General features: G+C 38.6%; 1 long non-coding RNA gene across 1 annotated transcript in view; it reads left to right on the top strand.

Annotated features, from left to right (window-relative positions):
* Positions 1 to 13,017, top strand: part of LOC307005066 — a 141,892-nt gene extending 128,875 nt beyond the window's left edge. The window contains exon 6 of the long non-coding RNA XR_013799212.1: positions 10,891 to 13,017. This is a non-coding gene — a long non-coding RNA (uncharacterized lncRNA). The remainder of the gene's footprint in view (positions 1 to 10,890) is intronic.
* Positions 13,018 to 14,002: the final 985 nt, after the last annotated feature.

Raw genomic sequence — 14,002 nt, 5'->3', positions numbered from 1 at the left:
CTAATCCTACCCAAGCGTATAATACACACGCACCCTACCCCACCCTAAACCCAACCATGTGCTATCCATGCGTATACTATGCACGTAAAAACTCATTTTAGCGTATATATTACACGATAAACACACTGCGTGCTATATAGACGCATTTGGTGAGATCGGGTTGAAAAAAGACACTGACAAAAAAACATTTACACATACCCTCTGAGGGCGACAGGAAAGAAAGTCTCTGATCCAGAGAATCAAACCATCATCTATGTTAATATTAGCTAGTCTTTGCAGGAGAATGTGTATCCATTTTCATTGGATTTTGTCAGAAAACATGTTAACTTTGAACTTTAAAAAAAAGATGCTTCTGGAATGTTGTAGTTCAGGGGCTGATCGGACATTACTAACCTACTGGTTTACATCCTCATTCTGGCAATACAACTCAGGATCATTACTACTGTTAACTTTTTACAAGACGAGACAAAAACTAGCTGTGAAGAATATGAGCAGACCAAATTTCTGTATAAATCCATGCTTTGAATGTTGTGTAAAATGCTGCATGGAATTGAATGTGGCAGTTTACTTAGGAAATGTTTTAAGAATGGTTTATACAATTCTGCTTGTGTGAAGCTTGAATGAATGAAGCTCATCAAGTAAACGAAAATAAAATAAAATGCAAATGGAGCCCCAATAAAATGTCAGTCTAAACTAATTAAATTGTCATAATTTGAATCGATGGATGGTTTGATTTAATGAATCTAATCTGAATTCAGACTATCTGAGTATTCAGTCATAAATAAAGTGCTCAATGAGACGAGACTTTTTTTATTGTGTGTGTGTGTGTGTGTGTGTGTGTGTGTGTGTGTGTGTGTGTGTGTGTGTGTGTGTGTGTGTGTGTCATAAAGGGGTCAGCACTTGGCTGGTTATCAGGGGCCTTGTATATAAATCTTTCCGTAGATTTTATCCTAAAAGTGTCCGTTCACAAAAGCCAGATTTTGCATATTAATAATAAAATTGCTTCGTCGTAAGACATTTAATGTGCCTTTTAGCAAAAGTAAGCTCCAGGGTTACTCTGCCTGTAGTAAGACTTTTGTAAGTTAGTTTTGATAAAGGCACTTTATCAATTACTATTTTCAAGAACAAATGCCCTATGCACATAAACTGTACAGCTCAATTCTCTTATTGTGTCAGCAATTAAGATGAACTTATTTTTGCATAACTTCACTCTCAATATAAGCTCAAACTCTGAATGTATGGATTGTTTTTTACTGTGGTGCATTAGAAGTACTTGACTTTGTGCACAATTTGTAATGTCGTGGATGTCTATTCTTTATTTACTGTAGACTTTACAGTAAATGAGACAAATGTGACATCTCCTCTAGCTGAGAAAAATCTAAGCACAGTGTGTGATGTTGTTTAGATCTTGTCTGAAACTTAGGAGGAGACAAATCTGAGACCACCGGGGACTTTAGTTTGGGAGAAAACCTCCTGAACTAAAGAGCACATTGTGTGATATTATTGGGATCTTTTTCTAAACTTTTAAAGAGACAAATATGAGAGCTCCAGCTTCTCCAGCGAGCGATCCAGAGTCTCTAAGCAGAAAAATATGAGCACAGTGTGTGATGATGATGAGATCTCTTCTAAGGCTACGTTTACACGTGGACGGCTATTTTCATAAACGGACATTTCACCCCTCTTCGTTTTCAAAAATAACCCTGTGCACACGAACCCGTGTATATGCCGTCAAGAGCATGCCAAACCTGTAGGTGGCAGTGTAACGAGAAGCTCAAGCCCATGTTAGCCAACCAGAATCCCGAAAATAGTCACATACTGTGACGTCGCAGCCTAAAACTCAGTGTTTCTCAGTTTACATGCAAACGTGCAAACGGAGTTTTCCAAAATCGCCACTCTGGCCGGAGTTTTTAGAAAGAATCGTTTTCAGAGGAGAATTCTCCGTTTGCGTGTACACGAGGGGCACAACCGAAGGGAAATGTGTCCGTTTTTCAAAATAACCATGTACGTGTAAACGGGGCCTAAATCTTTAAAGGAGTCCACTGTGAGAGTGTTAGATTTTTTTTTCTCAGGAGACAAGTATGAGAAGCAGGAGTCAAGACTCAAGTCTCCATTTGATGTTAAAGAGATGTTCTTTCCTCTGGGATAGCATGCAACAGGAAAAGTGTCGAAAAGCAGTGTATCCACAACTAATATTTAACTTAAAATTAACTTAAATTTAAAGCTGTGATTCTCTGCATAATTTTGTTTTGTTTTTAAGTCACCTTCATTTATACAGCACTTCCAACAACATAGATTGCAATAAAGCAACTTTACAGTGATAATAGAAAATTAAAGTAACAGCGATTGTTTTGGCTTTACAGCAGCTCTAGATTAAAGTTATTGTCCAGCTAAAGTTGACTGATTCACTTCCATCGCAACGATCATTAGTTATTAAGTTATTAACATTAGATCATAAGTTATTAACTGCACAGTTTAGCTCCAACACTGATCAAACACACCTGAACAAGCTAATCAATGTCTTCAAGATCACTAGAAACTCACAGCTAGGTGTGTTTGATCAGGGTTGGAGCTAAACTGTGCAGGACAGTGGCCCTCCAGGACTGAGTTTGAGGAACCCTTAACGCGATCCAGCCACTCATTTGCACAAAACAGTGCCTGGTGTCTCGAGAATGCAAACCATGAAATAAGTTCTAAGGTACGAGACTTGATAAATTTATAATACAAAATTTTTGTTATCGCTTCTGCATAGCCACGTGAACCGGAATTATCCTGACAACGTTTTATCTGTACAGAGGTAAAGGGAACGGAGGGAGGCCTTCACAGGGGAGAGACTAGTTGACACTTCAGGACTGCGTTGTTGTCGTGTCCTTCATCAGATCCGGATACGGCCTGGATCCGGCGGACTGCGGTAAACCTCGGGATAAACAGAGAGACTAATATTAGCGTAGACGCCATCCTTCTAATGATGTACCAAGTACATCAGGATTTATGGGAAGTGTTCCCGGTTCCGGCTGATCTAAACTATGCAGCCTAAGTCTCCTGTTAAGCGGTCTAAATAATTTTTTTTATAAATATATGTGATCTGTGGAAGGCGTAGGACTGTAGAATGTTCGTTCAATCGGTGCGTTCGGTCCAAGCGGTCCTGTAGCATGTGTTCCCTGTCGGTCAATGTGTGTTTGCATACCACTGCGCAGGCTGTTGACGCAGACATAATAAGACATCAGCGCGTTCACGTACACTGTCCAGACGGAGCAAGAATGGCAGGCAAGCAGCAACAACAACCAGACTCTCATCGTTGGAACACTGGCATGCAATACATATTATTACACACTGACAAGTTTTGCTAGCTAAACAAACCGAAAACTTACTGCATCTAATTCTATTTTTAAGAATTTGTTTACGTTTGGTATTGTAGTTGTACTAATGTTACAAACTGTACAATAAAGTTTTCTCACTGGTGAATGACACATGATATTAGTATTGCAGTAACGTTGTCTCTGGTCTTCTGGGCTGTGCTCATGCGTACAGGAGGCGTAGCTTTGGACGCCGCTTTGTAGGGAGGGTGGGGCGTACGCTTTTAGTGCTATCAGGCTAAAGTAAGCATTTTTACAGATGTCCTACTGCAATCTAATTGTGGAAATTAAAATGTTCAACTGGAAAACAGTTGAAAATTATTCTGTTCACTTCATTACTTTGCTCACTCCAGCAAAAGTGTCTAGAGTGTCCATATACTGTGCACACTCATTTACGTTAAGTACATTTTTTATAAATCCCGATATGTGTGTGGAAAATTGTGTATGTGCATTTCAATGCCTTTTTTGAGCATACATCAGCCCCCTGGTCTCTGTTAGCCCCTGCTGGTAGATGTTGTAACTACACACCAAAAGCATGTTTCTCCATTGACGGCCATTTTAAAAAGTAGCCACATAATCAAACAATAATTACTATATAAACAAACAAATAAATAACATTGTTGCATTTTTAAACAAGTAACACATTTGTCTTTGTATTATAGTAGATGTTTTACAGATGAAGAGCATACAATTTTAAAACTTTTTTCCTTATACAGTATGTGAATACAAAAACAAAATGAAAAAAATAGTGCCCCACTTTATATTAAGTATATCTAAATTAATCATTTGATTAAAGTGCACTTATATTTAAATTACAGCTGTAATTACATCTATAATTAAAGCTGTTGACCCTTCCCATACACCTTAAACCTACTCATACCACCAAACCTATCCCTAGCCTCACCCGTATCCCTCCTCAATAGCAGCACAAATGTTTTGCAATAAAACAAAGTACATTGTACAAGTATATAGTAGTTAAAGACACCTAATATAAAGTAGGTCAAAAACCCGTCTCATACTAACCCGTCTCATCACCCCATAAGCACCACCACACTCACTAATGCATACAGTATGCAACGACATGTAATTTAGAGCATTATGAGACTAAGTGTTATCAACATGTCAATTTATTATAAGCAACACAAGACTTTAACAGCCAATGAAATTTACAGCTGAGGAGACTGGACTGATTTTCTACTGTTTAGTGTTAATCACCATTTATCTCAGCCAGTTAAGAGCTACATTTAGCCTTATATGTTATATGAATATGGTCCCTGAAGCACAGGTTTTATCAGCTAACAATAATAATAATAATAATAATAATAAAAAAACACTATAAGCACAAATACAAATTTACTGTTATAAATGGTGCTTTTGAAAGAAAATGGTGTTATTGTTTTGGCAAGTTTACTGTTTAAATTAAAACATGTATGAAAATTTGTGTGATCCTTTTTAAAATAAGTTTTAATATATTTCATTATTATTATTATTTTACAGTACATTTTACTGTGCAATTTCTTTCATAATCTCTTTGAGTTTATACCGAACTTTTATTTTGACAGGTTGTCGTAAAGACATTACAGTTTCTGTGTGTGTATGATACGAATGAATGACGATAGTTTTATCAAATGAAATGGTAAAATTCTCTTGAAGTGACTCTATAGCAGCTCTGTGATGAAGTTCACATGTGTAGCCCACATCATGTCCTCATAGCTACAGTGAAGCGCTGAAAACACCACGAGCGTAAGTCACGCTTGCTTCAGTGTGTGTGTAAGAGCACACATTGAGCGCTCATTCCCAGAGATGCGTTGAACAACTGCAGTCTCTTTGAGTTTTTAACATTCACAGACACTAGTCGAGATTTGATTCATTGTACAGCCCTACTTTTGATTTATTCATTAAAAAAATGACCAAATTCCGTGACGTTCTGCTTTATACAGTTGTGAGTGGATTCCGCGATTTGATCTGTGTCCATTGCAAACACAGACGCGGTGAATTTATGAATGAAAGTGTGAAAGTTGTCACAAAACGAAGTTGTTATGTATCCTCACGCTTTTTTAGTGCGTATACAGAAATACTTGGCATTTCCTAGTGGGTATACGGCGTATACCTGCGTATCACGTAGACTACACCACTGTATTAAGCTGCATTGGTTTTGAAAGGGCTCTCCATTTACTGTGTAAGCTCCACTTGGCATTATATCCGTTGGGCACTGACCAATGCCAGCGACAACCCTATTCCAGATGAAAGCTCAGTGCAGGGCAGGCTGACTGTCAGCTTTCCCATTCACATCAACTCTCTGGACAGCCGCCTCTGCTTGAGATCTGTGAAAAACTTTGCAAGAGATGTTGTTCTTTTAGAAAGATGATGGATGGATATAAAGATAGATGGATAGATGGATACTGTAGTCTGTATTCCTCAGCACCTCACAAAGAGAGATACAACAAAAATGGCTTTTCGTTGCTTTTCAAGTCAGATACGCGAGGCTGTGTGAGAAATGTTTATTTTTATTTTTTTATTTAGTAACTAGCTATATTCTACTTACTTGTTATCATGAAAACAATAAGATCTCCCAGACGCTTCAGCAGAGTGGATGTCTGGAAGACGACACCGACATGCACAAACACACGCCCACGACTCCCACCGAGAGCCACAGTCGGCCGGCTGTTGTTTTGCGAGACTTAAGGGTTTTGGGAGAAATAATGAGCTCATTGCTCTGGCCCCAAGGTACCGCTGGCAATTACCATGATCCATGCTCCTGCTCAGTGGGAATTCACTTCCCTCTCAGGTTTTCTGGGACAGAGAAAGAAGACCTTCGCAGGGTGCAGGCATTCTTTTATTCTGACATCTGGATTCAAGGGGGGCCACGTATTCAAAGCAACACATCGGTTGCTAAATAAGCCCGCTTTATGCACACGGTTCTGATGAAAATGGCTCCTGTCCAAGAAGAAACAAATGTCCTTGAATTTGAAGTTAAGCACTCTGCCAGAGCTTTAGCGCAAACTCGACAAACAAGATCAACAAATAGCAGCTTGCGCTCCCTCCAAAAGCTGAACCAATGTGGAAACTGTCAGGTTGTAGACGTATTTCCACTGATTCTGCAGTTGGCATGGGGGTTTGTGTGAGTAGCAAAGTCAATAAACAATGTTAGTGCATCAAAATGTTGTTTTTGGCAAACGCAATTCATTACGTGTCAGTTGTCAAATCCAGCAGTGGACAGTGGCACAGGGCGACGGCTGCTGGCAATGTTGAAATCATCCGCTGCCGTCCACTCAATCTCCCTGATAGCCTCATGCATAAACGCTCCTCATGGTAAGTGAGACTGACATCATTTATAATTGACACTTTTTAATCTCTGGCCTGAGGCGCGGATGAGGAAATTGTTTCCACAGCCATTTTCGGGCTCTTTCTCACCGACAGGCTCCCAGAGCAACACTACGAGTGTAATGCTTTATTACCGCTGTGCGTTACATATGCCTCCTATATTGCATATGCTGCTGCTGGAATGATGGTAGAGTGATGTCTGGTTTTGGAATTTGCACTTATACTGTGGAAGAACATACTGAATAATTGTTTCTCATCATAATCTGAAAATGTATCCACAAGCAACAATCCTCAGGGTCCAAACACATTGGAAAAGTTGTGGAAATTTGTTTGCCATTATTTGACTGAATTGCCATTCCGAAGCTGTAGATGACATCAATATCTAACCATGTCCCTTTTTACCATGTTTCACTAACCTTGGATAATCCTAACCTAACATTTCCCAAGGTATATATTGATAAGTTTACATGGACATTTTTTGGCTTAACAATTCGACAGCTAAAAATTCACTGAATAATTTTTGCTCTCACCATCACAATGCGAGGACTTTTCCCGGTGACAGTACTTAAACTTAGCATGAACAGCCATATAGTCAACATCACTACGCTTTGATATTTAATCATGTCTGTTTATTTGTCGTGAAGATCCCAGATGTCAGGGCTGAGGTTTCCATGTGTAATGAGAAAAACACATGGCTCCATTTTTAACCCCAAGAAGTTGGCAGGTGCATTGCTCAGAGTCGCTGATGTTTCACAGCCCTGTTATTAGATTCAATATTCTCACTTCAGCAATAAAGAAAAGGCTGTTTTTCATTACTCTGTGAACTTATTAACAAGCTTACTTTATCCTTAAAGGCTCACACTTAATTGCATTTGGAGAGGAAACGAGACTTGGCTTGAATGCCTAATGAGGACTTTTGAATATGATAAAGGGTACTTTTTGGATTACATCTTTTATTTATAGTTAATTTTACTATATTAGTCACAAATGGCAATCGCTCACTCTTTTTATGGAATTTAACCACCATAAGGAGCCTCCGAAACAATAATAGCTTCAAGGATTTCTGTAAAATACTACATTTGATACGTCAATGCTCATAATATTTGAAGAAGATGGCGAGTGTGTGATACTCCTCTTTCAGGCGTTGTGTGCAGAAAGTCTGAATGACGTTTAGACGTAATGGTCAATCAGACCCCGGTGGTTGTACCACAGTCTCAACAGAGACCGTTGCAGCACCTACTGACTCATTCAGGCTGGACACAACCCCTGCTGTGAGACCCTATACATTAACCTTTACTCATGCCGACGTGACCAATTACTGCAGTGTGCTGTCATTTAATTTGTACATATGTGGCACGGTGATGACATGGTTTAGATTAAATTTTGGCTCCGGCTGCTCTGAGAACGTAGTGACTGTATGGAATACATGGTCACAAGAACCCTTGTTGTGGCCAGTGCTGTTTTCAGCTAATTGTGATGATGTAACTATTGGTTTTCTGAGCTTATACATGTGTCAAACTCACAAATGTTTGCTAGACCACAAAGGAATGACACCACAGTTTGTGTAACTCCAATATATTGTTGTTTATGCTACAGGATTGCAAGCCAATTTGTTTTCAGAAGGGAATACTGGCGCTACTTACTGAGTAATGCAGGATGTATTGCTTATACCTTGTATTAAGTTCAAATTCTGTTACGATTTTTATGTAGGGTTAGGGTTATTGGATTCAATACAATGAACCAAAAATGACCCTATGAAAAACTGAAATAAGTATTTCTCATGCATTGCAAAAAAAAAAAACATAAGAACGTATGATACAATTATTTTTATATAACTATTTTTAAAACATTTTTGTTAAAAAAATTATTCAAATTGTAAATATTATACAAATTATAACAGTATTGCAACCCGATCACACTAAATGCGTCTCTATGGCACGCAGTGTGTTAATCGTGCAATTTATATGCGCAAATTAGTTTTTACGTGCATAGGATACGCATGGGTTGGTTAGGGTAGGTTTAGTAGTGGTGTGGGGTGCGTGTGTACAGTATTATACGTTTGGGTAGGATTAGTGGTGTGGGGTGCGTGTGTATTACACGCAATAGTGCATATCAAATGCACGCGAAAACTGCGTATCATATGCACGTAAAAACTAATTTTCATGTTTAAATCACATGATAAACACACTGCGTGCTATAGAGACGCATTTACGCGAGAACAGGCTGGGCTAACATTTATTAAAACTTGTTAAGATTTTAAACAAAACAGGTGTGACCAAAACAGCACTTTTTCTCTGTGCTTTTTCTGAGGCAACAGCAAACTTATTGGTTTGAACAACGCTATCTCACGACCAATTCGTACGAATTTGTACGAGTGATTAAAAGGTGGCTAATTCGTACGAATTTGTACGACCTCACTCGTACGAATTTGTACGATTTGTCTAAACCCACGTGATGGGTAGGTTTAGGGGCGGGGTCAGGGGTAGGTCATTCGTATGAATTCATACGATTTTGGCAAATCGTAAAATATGTACGATTTAGCAAAAAGCGTACAAATTCGTACGAGTGAGGTCGTATGAATCGGTACGAATTAGCCACCTCGTAAAATTCATACGAAATTTTAAAATTATGTCTTCAATGCAACATAATTTAGAGGGTGGTTGAGAAACTGACACAAGAAAATACATTTTAAAAAGTCTAAGCGGCATGCCTTTAACCATTAAATATATGCGAGTAACCCGCAAAACATCATAATTGTAATAAAAATTTGGTATGCACTTTCATCAGAGCATCACAATACATCAGAGCGTTAACACTTTGCAGGCAAGTTCATGATCCTAAATGAGAAAAAGAATGTGAAAAAAAAAAAAATTGTCCTCATTAGGGGTATGTAGCGCTCCGCTATCTGTATCTGTAGCAATCTCCAAATATTTTTTATCGTATTTAGATAAAACCAACAGTGGGCGGCGCTTAGTCAAATTACATGAAAAGTCTCTTTTAAACGTAATTCTGTTACCTTCATTCATTTCAGTTTACAAATGTGCCATGTATAACTCATAAAATTAAACTTTTAAAAAAATAATTATAACATTTCTTTAAATATCTTAAACACTAATCTCGTATAACACATACTGTATAATGCTAACTGTTAAACAAATGGAAAACAACTCTTATTACTTTCCGGAGGAATTTTGTGTACATGTCCGGACATTCATCCACAGCCTCAAAAAGAAGGACTCTATATAAAACATCTGATTATAGAACATGGAAGTTGAAAGAAAATATTAAATTGTTGAAAATTGCTAAAACAACTTTTATGCAACAAATGCAAATCTGAAAAAATGATAAAGAGTGAGACAGAGAAACATATAGTGTAATTTTGTAAAAGGTTTAAAACATTTAAATAGACATACAGTATCAAGTAGTAGAAAATGTGTATGATTCAGTATTTTAGCTGATATAACACCTGCAGGTTCTGATATCTGAGAGACTTACAGAGACGGAAAGTGGTTTTTGATTTGCGATCATGGGGTATAATACCAGCATACCATTTGCTCATTTCATTCATAGAGTTTACACTCATTCACTTCACACACTCATTATTGCATAGTGATTTTAGAATTTTATTTATAATATTGGACTATCCCCTGCTCACCAGTTATCCAGCAAATGACTGCATCTAACAAATATATGTTTCCTATTATTCAGTGGAATTCGTTATTCATTTTGAAGGCATTATTTTCGAATAGGGTATTCAGCTTCAGGCACATCCCTAGTCCTCATTTAACTCGGTGAGTGGCATTTGGTTACGATCTCCGAAATAAAATGTAGCTGGTTTGTTCAATTATTTCAACTTTGGGAGAAAATATCTTCAACAGTCAGGCGACTGACTCTGCTTCTGGTTTCTTTGTGTCAGTGGAGACAGAAGGGATAATTACATTGTGGGATATATTATTCCGTGAGTGCTGTTGTATAGATTATTTGGGGCAAATATAGTACTGTAGATCCTTTATTCTATGCATACTTAAAATTCACAAACACTACACCGCAAAAGAAATGTTAGCTCAGCCCGACTCCTGATGTCATCTGCCGGTTGGGTTTATGTTGGTGATTCACATTCTGTATGATGTATATTTTATCTGCAGTTCTTCATTATCCATGGACTCTGTAAGATATATTACAAACCAGGATGTACTTTGTTTTCTTCCTTCAGAAACTGCTTTTTGGCGCCTGGCTCAGAATGAACATTCATCACTGGTGGGCAGGACACAGTGAGAAACAGTAAACGGCCAAAGTTCACGCTGAAAGGAATGCTGAACTCCTCAAGAGGAGCCCGAGAAATCCAGCATCAGCACAGAGGAGCCGGAGGAGCTCATCGCCTCTCTGCTCTGCTCCAGCCCAAGAGGCCCATAAACAATAGCTTCTCCTCACTGGAAGTCTTCACAGCGGCCCGGGCCGGATCCCAGCAACTACATTACTATTCCAGTTGCCACAGGGTGTTGAGCCACGATGAACTGCGACCCCTGGCCTTATTTTCAAAGCTGATCTCTGAACCCAGTTGTGGCTCAGCGATTCACTCTGAATGTAGACGTGCAGAGAGGGGAGCAGGTGAATCGCTCTTTCTCTGCTGTTGTTTTTGATGTGGAACATGGTCTGAGGCGATTTCTCAGTGTGTTCAGAGAGCAAAAGCAGGGAAGTCAAGAAATCTGGCTTGAGACGTCGAGAAGTGCACAGCTAGCAATTCAAATGTCTGAGAAAGTTTTGTGTGTTTTGATGTCTAAATGCCTTATTCAAATGCTTTGTGAGGAGCACACTTTGCTTCCTCTTGTATCGATTAAGGTTTTAGGTGATAAGGTCCAGCATTTAAAAAATAACCCGAGGAAGTAGAATTAAGTTAAAATATGTTTCGAACATCAACATGTCTTCTTTAATCTGAAAGCATCCTCCAGTTATTATTTAAATAAATTCAGCTAAATGTTGTTCATGTAGTTTTGTACATCATTTTACCGCCTCAAATCCTTCCTGCTTCTCTATCTCTCTCTGTGTGTGAGAGTGAGTGAGTGAGTGAGTGTGTGTATGTGTGTGTGTGTGTGCGCGCGTGTGTGTGTGTGTGCGCGCGTGTGTGTGTGTGTGTGTGTGTGTGTGTGTGTGTGTGTGTGTGTGTGTGTGTGTGTGTGTGTGTGTGTGTGTGTGTGTAAATCAATTTGGGCTCTAGGCTGATCTGCCTTACAGGCACCTTTTTCTTTGATTTGGTTCCCACCACAGCCTAGCGGAGGACTACAGCCAGCCTTAAGTTCTTTGAGGGATTTGTACTCCCGCTAGTCTGAGCTCACCAACACCCGCATTGACTATATCTGCCGCCCTCCATGGGCTCAGAGAATTAGCAAACTTGGGCTCCATTCTGTGGGAATAACGGCGGAGGAAAACAGGCTTTCACTGCAGACCTACCTGCAGGGCAAATGTCCTTCAAAGGCCGTGATCAGAAACTACTGTTTATAATGAATTCATGCAAAATACAAAAAACATTTGTGAGTGTTTTCTGCTTTCAGTCCAGCATCCACTAGACAAACCTTTGAACTTGAATCTATAGGTTAATGTAATCTTAAATTGATGTCAACTGGGACTTTATTTTGTGTTCTTGATATGAAAACAATGTGTCGAGTGTATTTTCAAAAGATGTGCAATTTGAAGATTTTTGCACCACAGTGGAAGTGCAAACAATGCCTGCTATGTTTGGAATAGCACTTACTGTAGCTGCACTACTGTTATACTGAGGTTGTGAATTTTCTGAAGAATACTGTACTCACTGTATTACAAAATGTGATGCTCTCAATCATCCCATTCCAGTGAGATGGATTGATTTTTCATCTCTTTGTTTATTTGATTGATTTGATTATTATTTTTTCTTTTTTTACATGACCTCTCCTCTCCACCAGTAAGCTGGTGTGTGGTGGGCGTTCTGGCGCAATATGGCTACCGTCACATCATCAAGGTGGATGCTGCACATTGGTGGTGGTTGAAGAGATTCCCCTTCTATGTAAAGCGGTTTGAGTGCAGAGAAAAGCGCTATATAAATGTAATGAATTATTATTATTATTATTATGACCATATTTATTTCCCAGCTGATTACTGGTGATCACTTGCTGAATTAAACATGGAAAGTGATGAGGTCATGTGTACTGTTTATTGTGGAATAATGCCCTCTGTTGAACTTAAAGTTCACTATTGTAATACATTTAATATACAGTACAATACAGTATTCAGTGAGTATAAGCTATGCAATAAGCTTTTGTATTCCAAACATGGCCGGTGTTATCAAGCAGTCTTCAATTGTTCACAGTCCCACCCCAAACTCACACTATTGGTTAATTCAGTGTTGAAACATGATTGCTACTGGTTTCAAAGTAAAAACACAACTCAATGTTTTCACAATCAGTAAATACCTTACATGTATTGCTTATGTTGATAAATAATGATGTTAACCATTTTAATGAGCATCTAAAAATAGTAAAGGATATACATAATAAGAGTCCTGGTCTATTTTATGCTTGTTTGCGGTCTATTTTAGGCTTGTTTGCAGTCTAAGCAGTGAATGGAAACCCTATTGTATTTGCACTATTTTGCCAATTACTCTTTTTCTGCCGTAAAATTGAGGGTCAGAGGGTGTAATGTTGTCGTTGAACACTGCACAATGTTCAAAGTATATACAGAACCCCCCCCCCCCCCCCCCCCCACCCCCCCCAAAAAAGTGCCAGTGAGTTCAGTGAGATTTTTGTATGCATACGGAGTGTAACTCCACACAGTATACTCCACACATAAATTTGATCTCACCATCATCGAGTCTGTGAAGAAACATAAAAAACTGAGACAGACTACATCCACAAGAACTGTGGTAACGTCTCCAAGATGCTTGAAGAAACCTACTTATTTGGCAACAAAATCTATGATCTCCAACATGGTTTATAGATCATTAAATACTACATTACTATATATATAAAGTATATGGTTACACTTGATGGTCCCCTTTAGACATTCTTTTGACTATAAGTAATGTTGCACCTACATGTCAACTAACTCTCGTTAGAGTATTAGTTGAGGTTTAGTAGACTGTTAGGGTTAGGGGTAGGTTTAGTAGTCTCATTACCACTGACGCATCTGTTTAATCTTTCTTTAACAACTAATGCAATTCCACAGATCTGGAAATCAGCATTCGTGGTTCCTTTACTGAAAGGGGGCGATTCTACTTCACTAGATAACTATAGACCTATTTCAAAGCTTTGTATTTTGTCAAAACTTTTGGAGAGGTTTATCAGTGACCAACTGAC

This window comes from Phoxinus phoxinus, assembly GCF_949152265.1.
Source record: "Phoxinus phoxinus genome assembly, chromosome: 10".
Lineage (NCBI taxonomy): Eukaryota > Metazoa > Chordata > Actinopteri > Cypriniformes > Leuciscidae > Phoxinus > Phoxinus phoxinus.
The sequence above is the reverse complement of the archived record's forward strand: the minus strand, read 5'-3'. Positions and strand labels throughout refer to the sequence as shown.